Here is a 14,708-nt window from a genome sequence, read left to right on the forward strand (position 1 = left end):
AATTTAGACAGGTTCCAATTAACCTACCAGCATGTCTTTGGAGTGTGGGAGGAAACCGGATTATCCCAACTATACTGGAAAATGGGGTACCATAGTATCAACGAGTGTTTCCTTTACTGCAAAGTGTTATGCCTTACATCCCAATATAGGTTTGGTCGGGAGAGACACCATGGCCTCCTAATTAACATCCATATAAAAAGAGATGGCCTTAGAAAGTGACAGAAAAGAGAAATGTAACACTCCCATTGGTTGTGCTCTCAACCAAACTAAGAAACCATCCAATGGCTAGTGTCGTAACTGATCACATGTGCAGCATCATGGCAGTTGTAGATTAAACAGAGGCAAAGATGGCAGCTTCCTTGGCTGAAAACGATAGGGGGGGGGGTTACTTACACATTAAAGGATAAGTTCACCTTTTTTTTCTAAATTTCAGCTCCCCTATGTACCAATATAGCATTAATGTACTTTTTTTGCAAAAATATCAAAGCTTTCCAAAAAAATTTACAGACACGTACCTTACTGTCCTCCATCCATGATTCCAAATGTATCTATTGCTTTGGTCTTACTTCCTTACAGACTAGAGGTCATGACACAGGAAGGAGTTGACCAGCTGACCTCATTAGCACACACCCTGCCTCATCTACCCTTCCACATCCAGCTGCATTTAAATGAAATGCAATCAATCAGTGATCACCCTTCTTATTAAATACACAATATACAACCAGATTGCATAGTGTATGGCCATCCTTATACAAGTACATAGAAGGGAGTGGACGGAAACACTCAGCTGTCAAGCCCCGTTCACATCTCTGCATAGCAGGAACTCGCATTCCCACATGCATCTTTTTTAGCAAGGGGGAGGCGTTTGGGAGCATTTTCACTAATCGGGCAGCTCATCCACCCGCATAGACTGCCCTACACGCAACAATCGCCCCAAAGAATCTTCAGAACTTTTTTTTTAGAGCGTAGCTTGGTGTGTTTTTTAGTGCAGCGCATTTCTAAAATGCAAGGAAACTAACAGATGTGAATGGAGCCTCATTGAAATTGGTGCGGTAGCACAAGAACACTTTCAGGCCCCATTCACATCTAGCATAGTGTCTTGTTTTTCCTGTGACATGCATAGGGCAGCCTGTTGATTTATATGGGCTGTGCTATATTTATATGCTATAAATAAGTAACAAAATTTTAATGCCGCAGTCAATGTGAACGGGGGCTAAAGGAGATTGTACAAATCCGATTGTATAGTGCGAGGTTTCTCAACTCCATTCCTCAAGTACCCCCGACAGGTAATGTTTTAAAGGCGTTCCAATAATTTGCACAGGTGATTTAATCAGTTTCGCTGCCTTAGTAATTACCACAGCTTTTTCATCTGAGGGGAAATCCTGAAAACATGACCTGTTGTGGGTACTTGAGGACTGGAGTTGAGAAACATTGGTATAGTATTGCCAGTGTTAGACATACAGTGGATATAAAAAGTCTGTTAAAATGTAAGGTTTCTGTGATGTAATGAGAAAATGAGAAAATATAAATAAACAATTGAAGTCTTTTAGGTGGAGGAAAAAAAAAAAAAATAAATGAAAATATGGTTGCATAAGTGTGCACACCTTTAAACTAATATTTTGTTGAAGCACCTTTTGATTTTATTACAGCACTCAGTCTTTTTGGGTTTGAGTCTATCATCACATCTTGAATTGGCAACGTTTGCCCACTCTCCTTTGCAAAAACATCCCAAATCTGTCAGATTGCGAGGACATCTCCTGTGCACAGCCCTCTTCAGATCACCCCACAGATTTTCAATCGGATTCAGGTCTGGGCAATTCCAAAACATTAATCTTCTTCTGGTGAAGCCATTCCTTTGTTGATTTGGATGTATGCTTTGGGTCGTTGGCATGCTGAAAGATGAAGTTCCTCTTCATGTTCAGCTTTCTAGCAAAAGCCTGAAGGTTTTGTGCCAATATTGACTGGTACTTGGAACGGTTCATAATTCTCTCTCTCTACCTTGACTAAGGCTCCTGTTCCAGCTGAAGAAAAACAGCCCCAAAGCATGATTGATTTTGTTACCATCACCATGCTTCACTGTTGGTATAATGTTCTCTTGGTTATGTGCAATGTTGTTTTTGCTCCAAACATATCTTTTGGAATTATGGCCAAAAAGTTCAACCTTGGTTTCATCAGACCATAACATATTTTCCCACATGCTTATGGGAGACTTCAGATGTGTTTTTGCAGATGTAGCACCCTGGGGTTTAGTCAGGGAGTGCCTCACAAATTTACTTGCCAAGAGTAGTCATCTTGGTTGATTGCAATCCAACCGAAAGTGACAGTTTTGTCGGCCGGAGAACCTGTCAGTGGTCGGAGGCAGAAGGGAAGCTGTTGCCACAAAAGGGACCATCCACCTTTACCACGGATCACAGTGAGTAACTGAAGCAAGTACCGGAACCATATTCTCACCGAATGGGCACGGTGGAGAATCGGGAGACTTTAAGCGGTGATCAAGTCAGGAACCCAACCCGCGGAGGAGACGCTTGCAGGACAGCCTTGTGAGTCAAGCCAGGGACCTCACTGGTTAGCAGGGGTGAAGCTTGAGAAGTATCTGGAGTGCTAAGCTAGGGACCCAGCAGGGAAGCGTGGGTGATGCTTGAGGGAGATACCACCGCCAACCCTGGAGGAGCTTAAGGGATTCAGAGTCAATGAATCAGAGGGTCTAGTGAGAGACCAGGAGCCAGGGCCGATCCTAAGGTCACAGACGCCTGGGTGCAGAAATATTTCTGGCGCCCCCACGTGGGTGTGGTCATCTTACCAACGCCTCCCCTTTACAAATGTTACTATGGCAACAACTCAAACACAGAGATGCTCCCCTAAGAAGTCTTCATTACCCTAGGATCTTCCCATGATCTTTTAACAATAAAAAGATGGTCAGAGACTGCAGACATACTACAGGAGATGGTCAGAGACTGCAGACATACTATAGGAGATGGTCAGAGACTGCAGACATAGTACAGGAGATGATCAGAGACTGCAGACATGATACAAGAGATGGTCAGAGACTGCAGACATGTTACAGGAGATGATCAGAGACTGCAGACATAGTACAGGAGATGTTCAGAGACTGCAGACATGATACAAGAGATGGTCAGAGACTGCAGTTCCTATGGACGTTAGTAGATAATGGCCGATCGGCCCTCTCACCTGACCCAGTGATACAGCAACAACGGTTCCTCTGATCAGGAGTCAGCTCACTCTGAATTGCCCGTGGTGAGTCCGCTGAGTAGCACCCAGATCTGTATTCTGGCAATGACTCCATTCCTTTCTCCGCCAGGGATGGCACCAGGCTGTGTGGCTTTCCCTCTGGTGGAGGGAGTCCTTGGTGTACTTCCCTGAAAGCTTTCCCGGACTCCTGTCTCTCTCTCTCCAAATCAGCTGAGCATGCTGTGTGGGCTGCAGTTTCCGTGTTACAGTGGGGCTGCCAGTCCTCGGGACTACATGTCCCACAATCCTCCTCTTTGCTCCTTTTTTTTTTCTTCCCTGGACGATATGAAGGCGGGGGGAAGAAACATAGTACACTAGTACAGCAGCGCACGTGAAGAGGAGAGGGAGAGGAGTGTCACCTGGTGCGGTAAAGCATGGTATCACCCCCCCTCCAACTATAGTCGCCCCTCAGTACAGATCCCCCTCTACTAAGTATAGACCCCCCTCCGTCAGTGCAGACCCCCCACTAAGTATAAACCCCTCCCTCAGTATAGACCCCCCAACAGTATAGACCCCCCAGGACAAAACACCCCCCCCTCTATCAGTATAGAGCCCCCTCAGGACAAACCAACCACCCCTCCATTAGAACAGACCCCCCTCAGGACAACCCACCCCCCCTCCATGAGTACAGACCCCCGAGAACAAACCCCCTCCCTACATTAGTACAGAACCACCCCTCCTCCATTAGTACAGACCCCCCTGAACAAACCACCCTCCTCCATTAGTGCAGACCCCCCTCAGGACAAACCACCCCCCTCCATTAGTACAGAACCATCCCCCTCCATTAGTACAGACCCCCCAAAACAAACCACCCCCCTCCATTAGTACAGAACCCTCTAAAACAAACCACCCCCCCCTCCATTAGTACAGACCCCCCAGAACAAACCATCCCCTCCATTAGTACAGACCCCCGGGACAAACCACCCCCTCTCCATTAGTATAGATCCCCTGGGACAAACCACCCCCCTCCATTAGTACAGACCCCTGGGACAAACCACCCCCCTTCATTAGTACAGACCCCCTCAGGACAACCCCCCTTCATTAGTACAGACCCCCCAGGACAACCTCCCCTTCATTAGAATAGACCCCCCAGGACAAACCCCCCCTTCATTAGTATAGACCCCCCAGGACAAACCCCCCCTTCATAAGTATAGACCCCCCCAGGACAACCCCCCTTCATTAGTATAGACCCCCAAAGACAACCCCCCTTCATTAGAATAGACCCCCCCAGGACAAACCCCCCCTTCATTAGTATAGACCCCCCAGGACAACCCCCCTTAATTAGTATAGACCCCCCCAGGACAACCCCCCTTCATTAGAATAGACCCCCCCAGGACAAACCCCCCCTTCATTAGTATAGACCCCCCCAGGACAACCCCCCTTCATTAGTATAGACCCCCCAGGACAACCCCCCCTTCATTAGTATAGACCCCCCCAGGACAACCCCCCCATTAGTATAGACCCCCCCAGGACAACCCCCCCTTCATTAGTATAGACCCCCCCAGGACAACCCCCCCTTCATTAGTATAGACCCCTGACAAAGCAGCCCCCCCTCCATTGAGCTAATTAAAAAACACCCGGGCGGCAGCTGGAGAGGAGAGGACGGTGTGCAGCCGCGCCGCCCGGGTGGAGAACTGAGTGTGTCAGGCTTGGGCAGCAGGCGGGAGTTACACAGGAGGAGGAGAGCTGGAACACGTCGGGAACGGACCGCCTCCCCCCCCGTGACGTCACTGAGCGGCTGGTCTCTCTGCACACAGAGACACAGCCGCTACGATCTGTGGCTGGTTCCGCTCTCCTCCTCTGACAGGAGGAGGGAGGGGGGATGGCTGGGCTTCGGCAAGAGATACAGCGATGACGGCGGCTGCGGTGACCGGCGGAAAGAGCCGCCTAGGGACATGGAGAGGAGGAGGAGGAGGAGGGAGGGGAGCACTCTGGCTGGTGCTTCAGCGCCCCCACCTCTGTGGCGCCCGGGTGCACTGCACCCCATGCACCCCGGCCAGGACCGGCCCTGCCAGGAGCTCAAGTGTTGAAGAACTACAATAAAGCAGTTGTAGTGTAGCTGAAAGAACTGTTGCGTTTGAGTTAGGAACTGTTAAAGGACTATTGCCATAGGAGACAGCATTCCTGCATGTGCAGATATGGCACCTTGCTGGGGTCTTTCCCTGCATGGCTGTCCTCCTATTGAAGTCTCTGAGTCTGACAATTGAACCTATAACTACTTAAGGGTGTCCTGGCCCTAACCCTCTTTCCCCCAAAAATACAAAAGACTGTCAAAAGAAATAAAACCTCTTTTACATCCAAGAAGTGTCTGGCGCCCAATGACTTTCACCATCTTTGCACCCACTATGCCTCACAACCCACTACATATTGAATGAGGTCAGCTATCTTTGGCCTTGGAGGTCCTCATTAGACTGGACAAGGCCGGAGACCTTGCTACACAAAATTTTGTGTTTTTCTTCATAAGAAAAGACTTCCATCTTGCCACTCTACCCCATAGCCCAGACATATGAAGAATACGGGAGATTGTTACATGTACCACACAGCCAGTACTTGCCAGATATTTCTGCAGCTCCTTTAATGTTGCTGTAGGCCTCTTGGCAGCCTCCCTGACCAGTTTTCTTCTCGTCTTTTCATCAATTTTGGAGGGACGTCCAGTTCTGCTCTACCATATTGCTGCCTAATGCTGTTGATGTTTGTCATATTCACTTGATTTTATGGACTTTCAATAAATTCTTTTGATTTTACTTCCAGATGTTCCGCCATTCTTCTTTGTTTCCATTGGCTGCGGACCAGGCAGGCACTCAGATCTCTTCAGCAGCTCATCAGATCCTCACAGGTGGCTTTTAGCGGTGTGTTCCCAACTCTTTCTCTCAATATCACTGTTGTGCCATATTTTCTCCACTTGATGAGGACTGTCTTCGCTGTGTTCCATGGTATATCTAATGCCTTGGAAAATCTTTTGTACCCTTCTCCTGACTGATACATTTTAACAATCAGATCCCTCTGAAGCTCTCTGCAGACTATGGCTTTTGCTGTAGGATGCGACTATGAAAATGTCAGGAAAGACCTACTAGAACAGCTGAACTTTATTTGGGGTTAATCAGAGGCACATTATATGATGGCAGGTGTGTACTGACTCCTATTTAACATGAGTTTGAATGTGATTGCTTAATTCTGAACACAGCTACATCCCCAGTTATAAGAAGGTGTGCACACTTATGCAACCACATTATTTTAGTTTATTTTTACTTCAACCCCCTTAAAGATTTCAGTTTGTTTTTCATTTGAGTTGTACAGTTTATAGGTCACATTAAAGGTGGAAAAAGTTTTGAAATGATTTATCTTTGTCTCATTTTTTTAAATTACAGAAATCTGCCATTTTAACAGGGGGTATATAGACTTTTTATATCCACGGTATGCTCACCACACACACACATTACAATCTGATTGTACAGCCACCTGAAGATCCAGGACTGCTGATAAGGGGCTACACGTAACAGAGGGGCCCAGCCAGCCAGCAGCCACAAGCTTCACATAATACATGCTACAGTACCTCCCATCACTAAGCACCAGGAACCCCCGTCTCCCCCCCACTATGCACAGGACCCCCGTCACCCCCCACTAAGAACCAAGACCCCCCCATATCCCCCCACTAAACACCAAGACCCCATCTACCCCCACTAAGCACCAAGATCCCCCACTAAGCACTAGACCCACATCTCTCCACACTAAGCACCAGGACCCCCTATCTTCCCCCACTAAGCACCAGTGCCCTCCTTCTTCGCTGACTGGCAGGGCCCAAAATCTGCACCCATGAAGGTACAGAACCTCCCATCACTAAGCACCAGGACCCCCCCATCTCCCCCCACTATGCACAGGACCCCCCCACATCTGCCCTCACTATGCACCAGTGCCCCCCATCTCCCCCCCCCTAGGCACCAGTGCCCCCCCATCTCCCCCACTATGCACCAGTGCCCCCTTCTCCCCCACTATGCACCAGTGCCCCCCCATCTTCCCCCACTGAATGGCAGTGCACCCAATCTGCCCCAACTAAGCACCAGGACCCCATCTCCCCCACTAAGCACTAGTGCTGTGTCCCGATATCTCAGTGTGAAGTGTTGCTACTAATGCTGCCCAGCTCTGCCCTATGCATGTACAGATGACTCACCTACAGACCCTGTGTTTACATGTAAATAACCAGCATTGATATGATAATAGCGGTGGATCGGCGGCATAGATAAGTAAATAGAGGCAGCATTTATATGTAAAGTAAAACCTTGGTTTGAGAGTAACTTGGTTTGAGAGAGTCAAGCAAATTTTTTTTTATAAATATTGACTTGATAAAGAATCGATGTCTTGATATACAAATAGCGTCACGTCACAACTGTCTTTAAATGAGAAGAGAGGTGCCTCCAAGTGTAGCAGTGGTTATCTTTAATGAAGGTACAACATTTAGTAACTCATATGGTTGATGATTAAAACAGGCACATCTAAGTATGTAGGCATCTGGGGTAAAACTGTCCACATAGACCATTCTCCAAACCGCCATCGATGTCATCCCTTCCACTCTGCGCTCCACACCTCGCTTTCAGATCATTCTACTGCAGGGTAGTCTATCCGGTCATGATTGCAGACTGACAGCGATGAGAGCCGGTGGTGTGGAGGATGGTCTATGTGGACAGCTTTACCCCGGATGCTTGCAAACGTAGATGTGCCTGTTTTAATCAACCATGCGAGTTGCTAAATGTTGTACCTTAATTAAATGTAACCATATTGCTACACTAATGCCGCGTACACACGGTCAGATTTTCTGACGGAAAATGTTCGATGGGAGCTTTTTGTTGGAAATTCCGACCGTGTGTAGGCTTCATCAGACATTTTCCATCTGAATTTCGGTCGCACAAAATTGGAAATCTGGACCTCCGGCAACAAAATCCGTTCTCGTAAATTCCGATCGTGTGTACACAATTCCGAGGCACAAAGTGCCACGCATGCTCTGAATAAATTATGAGACGGAAGCGCTCGATCTGGTAAAACTAGCGTACGTAATGGAGATAGCACATTCGTCACGCTGCAATTTTTAAAGTAGTTTAATGCAGCACACTCTCTTCTTCTTTATAATGCTAGACTAATGAAGTTGTTTTGCTGCTCATATTCACACAGAGTTCTGACAACCTGATTTCTTTTTTTATTTCTCGTGATCTCATGAATCATATATATATTTTTTCATCAGATCTCCATAATAATGTTTATAATTTTATTTTTTTGTATTTTTATCAAGATCTTCTTATTTTTTTATTTTTTTATAGTGATCTCCCTAATATTTTTTCTTGTTTTGTGTTTCAAGTTACCACAACACCATTATTATCTAGTATTGTGTAATCTCAAGGAGGTTGGTTGGTGTTGGTGTCCCTTGTTAATTTGACATTGTATTTTTGAAATGTACCTGCCTACTCACAAACAAACTGTCCTTTTTGAAGTAAAACACATAGGCAAGTATTTCTGAAAAAAATATCCATTTATTAGTGGGTCATAACAAAATAAAGAGGAAGGCAACGCTGGAGAAACTGCTGAAATTGGTGAAGCCTTTGTACCCCAGGACACACATCAACTATTTGCCAGCCAAAATTGGTGGCCTGAGGAGTCCATATAATAGTGAGCACAATCCGGTCCAGGACTCCAAGAGATCAGGAACAGCAGCAGATGACATGTATGTCCTCAGGCTGTGGTCATACCACAGCCTGCATCTTTTGCCAGACCAGACTGAACCCAGGCCATCACTTTTTTGTCTTCCTTTCACGCTTCCTTCCAGGCTGTGGTGTGGAATGTGTGGCAGGAGGTGGAGGAGGAGGATGGTCCAACTCACACAGGTGTGTTTTGGGTGTGAGTTGGCCCCTTAACCTCTTATTTTGGGTGATGACCATAATTTCCTCACACAAGAGGGACCTGAGATTCTGTGAGGTTCCTACTGGGCACGGCCACCTCCTGGCTGCCACTTACCCCCGCTACCTCCTGGCTGCCACATTCCACAGCCTCCTCCTGGTTGATGCTTTCCTGTGTATGAAAAAGGGACATAGTTTTAGTTTATTGTTCGACAATCACACACAATTTTCAGCTCATGACTGTTTCAAATTGAATGTTAATAAAGTGAAAAGACTATCATTCTGACCCCAGCATTTTTCATTCTTGTCACAAACCCTTTTGGCTACTACTGTCTATTGATATATCAAACCCTTAATAAAGCAGCAATTAATGATCAATAATAACATCTATTTCACATCATTTATTTTACGACAAGAAATATGTTGAACAATGCTATACCTGGCTCAAGCTGGGCTCCTCCACTTATTCCTGGCATTGTATTTATCAGGGGGTCATAACAAAATAAAGAGGAAGACAACACTGGAGAAACTGCGTGGGCATCGGAAGCCTCAGCTGAGGTGTAAGGAATCATGGAAGGTAGGGTTGAGAGGGATTCCTTGACTTCAGTCTGGTCTGCCAGAAAATTAAGTCTGTCATAGTACCACAGCCTGGGGACATAAATGTCATCTGCTGCAGCTCCTGATCTCATGGATTTCTGGACCTTAGTACGCTCACGATTATATGTGCTCCTCAGGCCACCAATTTTTTTTTTTTTAAATAGGTGATGTCTGCCTTGGGGACCTGTGGCTTTACCAACTCCAGCAGCTTCTCCAGCGCTGCCTGACTCTTTATTTAGTATTATAATGCGGGTGTTTGACCTGCCACAGACAGGGCAGCTCCCTGTACTTGTCTATGAATATTGAGAGAAAGCTGTGGTCTTTGAACCCATCCATTTTCTCTGCAAGACACAACACAAGACAAACCCTAATGTCAGGCGAAACTCTCTTAATCTTCACCCAATATAGGCCTCAATCTAGAAGCAGTATAGGCCACTGATGCACCAAGTTGAAATTGTACCTTCATTATAACGATCGTCGTTTCCGATACTCCGTCCTCCGCTCACAGATCGTATGTATGACGCACACGTGTTATGCTTTATATACACTGCGCATGCGTGAAACTCCCCCCGCCCCTGACATTCTTTCTAGTTTATTTCCCACCCCTTCTCTTTTGGCACAGTGGGTAGAGAACATGGCGGAGACACAGCAGGTGCATGCAGTAGAGCAGCAATGACGAAAGCCCGGAGCCACGAATGTCCCAATCCCGGAGGGGATTTAAGGCCTCAAATATGTCCTTTGAAGAGATGGTGGAGATGGTGGACATCTTGAAGACTGCTGACTATGATGGGAAGTATGAGAAAGGCCAAGATCATGACTAAAGTTGTGAAGAGTTTGCGACGGAATTTTTGGGTACGGCGATCCAAGGATCAACTAAGGAAACGATGGTCAGACCTCAAATTGAGGGAGCAGGATCAGTACAGAAGGATCAAGAGAGTTCTTCAAAAATGTAAGTAGATGTCGAGTGTTCCTATTATTATTATTATTACTTGCATGCTGCTCCATGTGCTTTTCATTACTGTTGTACATTTTAAAATGGCAACTTTCATGCTCATGGGCACAGTCATTGGTCGTAGGCAAACATTGTTTGTTCGCCCAGTAAAATACGATGTTTTGGGCAGATGCAGGTTAACTACATTTGTTCAGGCCTATTTGTATTAAAAGAAATTTCTTGTTTAGATGGGTTTGTAACTAGAATGAAATGGAAAATTGATTCAGTGTAAGGAGAGGACACTCAGCAGCTGTTTACCCATCTGGATGCAGGAACACTAGTGTGGGACACCAGAAAAAAACTTTAGGGTGTCCCACACAGGTGCTCTCGTGGATACTAGGGGTGTCTCCATGTGTGAAACTTGTACAAAAAAGGGAAGTATTCCAGCTTTAGAAAGGAACTAAAAATGTCTTCAGCTTGGAACTCTGCCAAAACAGACAATTGTACACGACACTTCCAAGTAATGTTTCATATTCCTATTTCTTCCCTCAAATTCCTGTGTGCTAAGTATACCTTTTTTCCATTCACATAGGGGAGAAAAGACTCAGGACATCTGAGGACACCAGGGACCCCATACCTCCTAAAGAAGGGGAAATCCCAAAACCACAAGCAGAGGATGAGGAGGGAGACCTTTATGAAGTGGGCGAAATAGTGACCACAACAGGTCAGTGTCTGAGACCACAGCTTCAGGTAATAGATGTATGCCTGCATATTTATAATACATGGTGTGTTTTTTTATTTTAGGTGATGTGGATGTTGTGGAAGAAGAATCTCATTTCACAAGTGAAAGTGCCCAGATCCTCATTGGGGAGATAATGGGGTGCAATTGTGATTTAGAAAAGATAAAGGAAACCTCAATGATGTTCAACAAAAAATGAAGAACATTGATGTTTTAGGCAGAATATAAAACACACCAAAATTGTACCGTTTTATCGTGTACTTTTGCTTTTAAAAACAAGTTTTAAAGTATTTTAAAAGCCAAATTTTAAAGATGCACACAGGTGTGCCAACATGTGCTAGCTGCCATCATGGGATATCAATGTATGCGTTTTGTGGGTGCAACCTCTTCCTCGCAACTGAAGTAGGTGAGAGGAAGGGGTTGCACCCCCAAAACACGTCTATTGATCACCCATGATGGGAGCTAGCACATGTTGACATTAGCCATGGGATCAGGAGGGAAATTCCCATTTTGAATCCCAATTTGTGTGCATCTTCAAAATGTGGCTTTTACAGGGGTGACATCACCCCATCTGATGAAGGCAATATCAACACAGTTTGGACATACTAATGTCTGATATTGCCTTAACTTTTTCAAAGTTGAAATTTTGTAAGTTCCTGAGTTGTGTATGTTCTGTTTGCAAACATGCCTGTTGAACCAAAAAAGGCTATTGCTAAAGTGACCAAAAAAATTTTATACAACAAAGATGTTGGTTTGTTCAAAAACCCTTTTCTAACGCATATGTGAATGTGCTTTTGAGTAAAATGTTTTCAACTTAACAATGTGTGGCTTCTTATTTCAATGCTCAAAAGCAGTTTTTGTAGTAAGTTGGTGTTTACAGTGACAATGGGGGTTATTTACTAAAGGCAACTCCACTTTGCACTACAAGTGCACTTTCATTGCAGTTTCAAGTGCACTTTTGCAGTGTACTTGGAGTGCAAAGTGGATTTTCCTTTAGTAAATAACTCCCACGGTGCTTTTTAATTTGCAACAATCACGCCGTTTTCGCGACTACCAAAAAATCACAAAAGAAAGAAACACAAGCAGTAAATACAAAGAAATATTATTTCTATTTATCCAAAAAAAATGATTTTTAAAATGTTTCTTGATTGTGTGGCATATCAATGGCCCCCTACCCACAAAGTACTCCAGATATTTTTGTCTCGCTTTGCGGTTGCTTTGGGGGGGCAAGCCAGGATGGCCAGCTTCAAGTGCCGTCAGGGTTAAAGGATCAGGAAAGCCGGCCTCAGTCCCAACTGAGGCCACATAGTTTGTAGCATTTTTTCGAAGAAAATTGTGCATAATGCAGCAGGCAAGCACAATATGGTTGAGTTTATATTCTGGATTGGTGTCAGGAATAGGCGGAACCAGCTGGCCATTATCCCGAAAGCGTTCTCCACCACTCTTCTGGCTCTGGCCAGCTGGTAATTCAAAACCCTCTGGTCCGGGGTGAGGGTCCTCGTAGGGAATGGCCGCATAAGATGGTTCCCCAGCGCAAATGCTTCATCCGCGACAAAGACGAACGGGAGTCCTTCCACATTGTCTTCTGGAGGTGGCAAGCCCAAGCTGCCATTCTGGAGCCGTCAGTAAAACTCTGTGTGGGCGATGACTCCACCATCTGACATACGGCCATTTTTCCCCACGTCCACATACAGGAACTCGTAAGTAGCCGACACCACTGCCAACACCACAATACTATTAAACCCCTTGTAATTATAATAGTATGACCCCAAGTTGGGGGGTGGGACTATGTGGACGTGTTTCCCATCTATAACCCCTCCGCAGTTGGGAAAGTCCCACCTCTGGGCAAAGTGGGATGCCACAGTCTGCCATTCCTGTGGCGTTGAAGGAAACCGTGGAGTCAAACAAGAAAAAAAAATAGTACTTTTGCACATAATATTGCAAGCAGATTATACGCAAACATTCTTGGCCAACATCAGTATAACATTTATTTTAAGGAGTACTTAAAGACAAAAATATAAGGTTCACTTATCAGATTCCTCACCCCCTCTGAAGGCCCATTGTAAAAACTTTAGGGGGGGGGGGGAGATGATTTGGACACTCTCCACTTCATTGAGAACTGAATGCATAAATAATGTGTGTTTCTTTGGCCAGCCCCTCCTTGCATTACACTATTGGCAGCCCACTGGACAGGTAGTGTCATAATACCAAAATATGAATACACACTGTCCTAATTGAAGCACATTTTTACATTATGCAATTACCTATCAAGATAATAGGAGAACGAAACTTTAAACAGTACCATTTGAAATTATTCAGACAGGACCTTTCACTACATGCTTTGGTGACTTCATCCATAAATATGACCACAAAAGAGGTAGGTATAGTGTGTTTGGGTTGGGCAAAGTCAGCAGATAGAGGATTGGTATCGGTTGACTTAGCGGTTGGGAGGAGGGAGGGTTCGAAATGATTTTGGGACCCCCAAAAAAAGCGTCTGGCACTCTGCATGAATTTAAGCACACAAATAACATTTGTATACATTTTAGGGGGTGTTTAGGGTAAAGTACTACAATGGAGCTGACAAAATACATTGTTAAGTGACTAGGCTAGGTATGTATGGGCCCAGGATAGCATGCTGGGAAGGTTAGCGAAAGCAAATATGCATGAAGGACAAAAAAGGAAGTTTAAAAAATTCAAGCATGCATGAGGATAAAGAGGAAAGGTTAAAACTTACCTTAATATAGTCCTTCTGCAGGACCTAAATGATGGCAGAACAGGTCTCTGGAATAATGATCCCCAGAGCCTGGATTCTTTGGCTGAGCGGAAGCCAGTGGAGGGATTGACAGAGAGGGGCAGCAGGGACAGAGCGATTGGCAAGGTGGATTAGTCTGGCAGCAGCATTCATGATGGATTGAAGACTATGTAGAGGTAAGCCAATGAGAAGGGAATTGCAGTAGTCGAGGAGAGAGATGACCAGCGAGTGAATTAAGAGCTTTGTTGTGTCATTGGTTAGAAAGGGGCGTATTTTGGAGATGTTGCGGAGGTTGAGGCGGCAAGATTTGGTCAGTGATTGGACGTGGTGCTTAAAGGAATGCTCCTATTACATTGTTGTCAGTGTATAAATCCCTCTTAATATTGGTGGGTGGCATAAAAAAATCCCTGTTACATGGTGGTCAGTGCAAATTCCCCCCTCACATTGGTGGTCAGTGTAAATCCCCCCTCACATTTGTGGTCATGGTAAACCCCCCATTACATTGGTGGTCATTGTAGAATCCCCCACTACATTGGTGGCCATTGTAAATTTCCCATT

This window comes from Aquarana catesbeiana, linkage group LG12 (assembly GCF_042186555.1).
Source record: "Aquarana catesbeiana isolate 2022-GZ linkage group LG12, ASM4218655v1, whole genome shotgun sequence".
Lineage (NCBI taxonomy): Eukaryota > Metazoa > Chordata > Amphibia > Anura > Ranidae > Aquarana > Aquarana catesbeiana.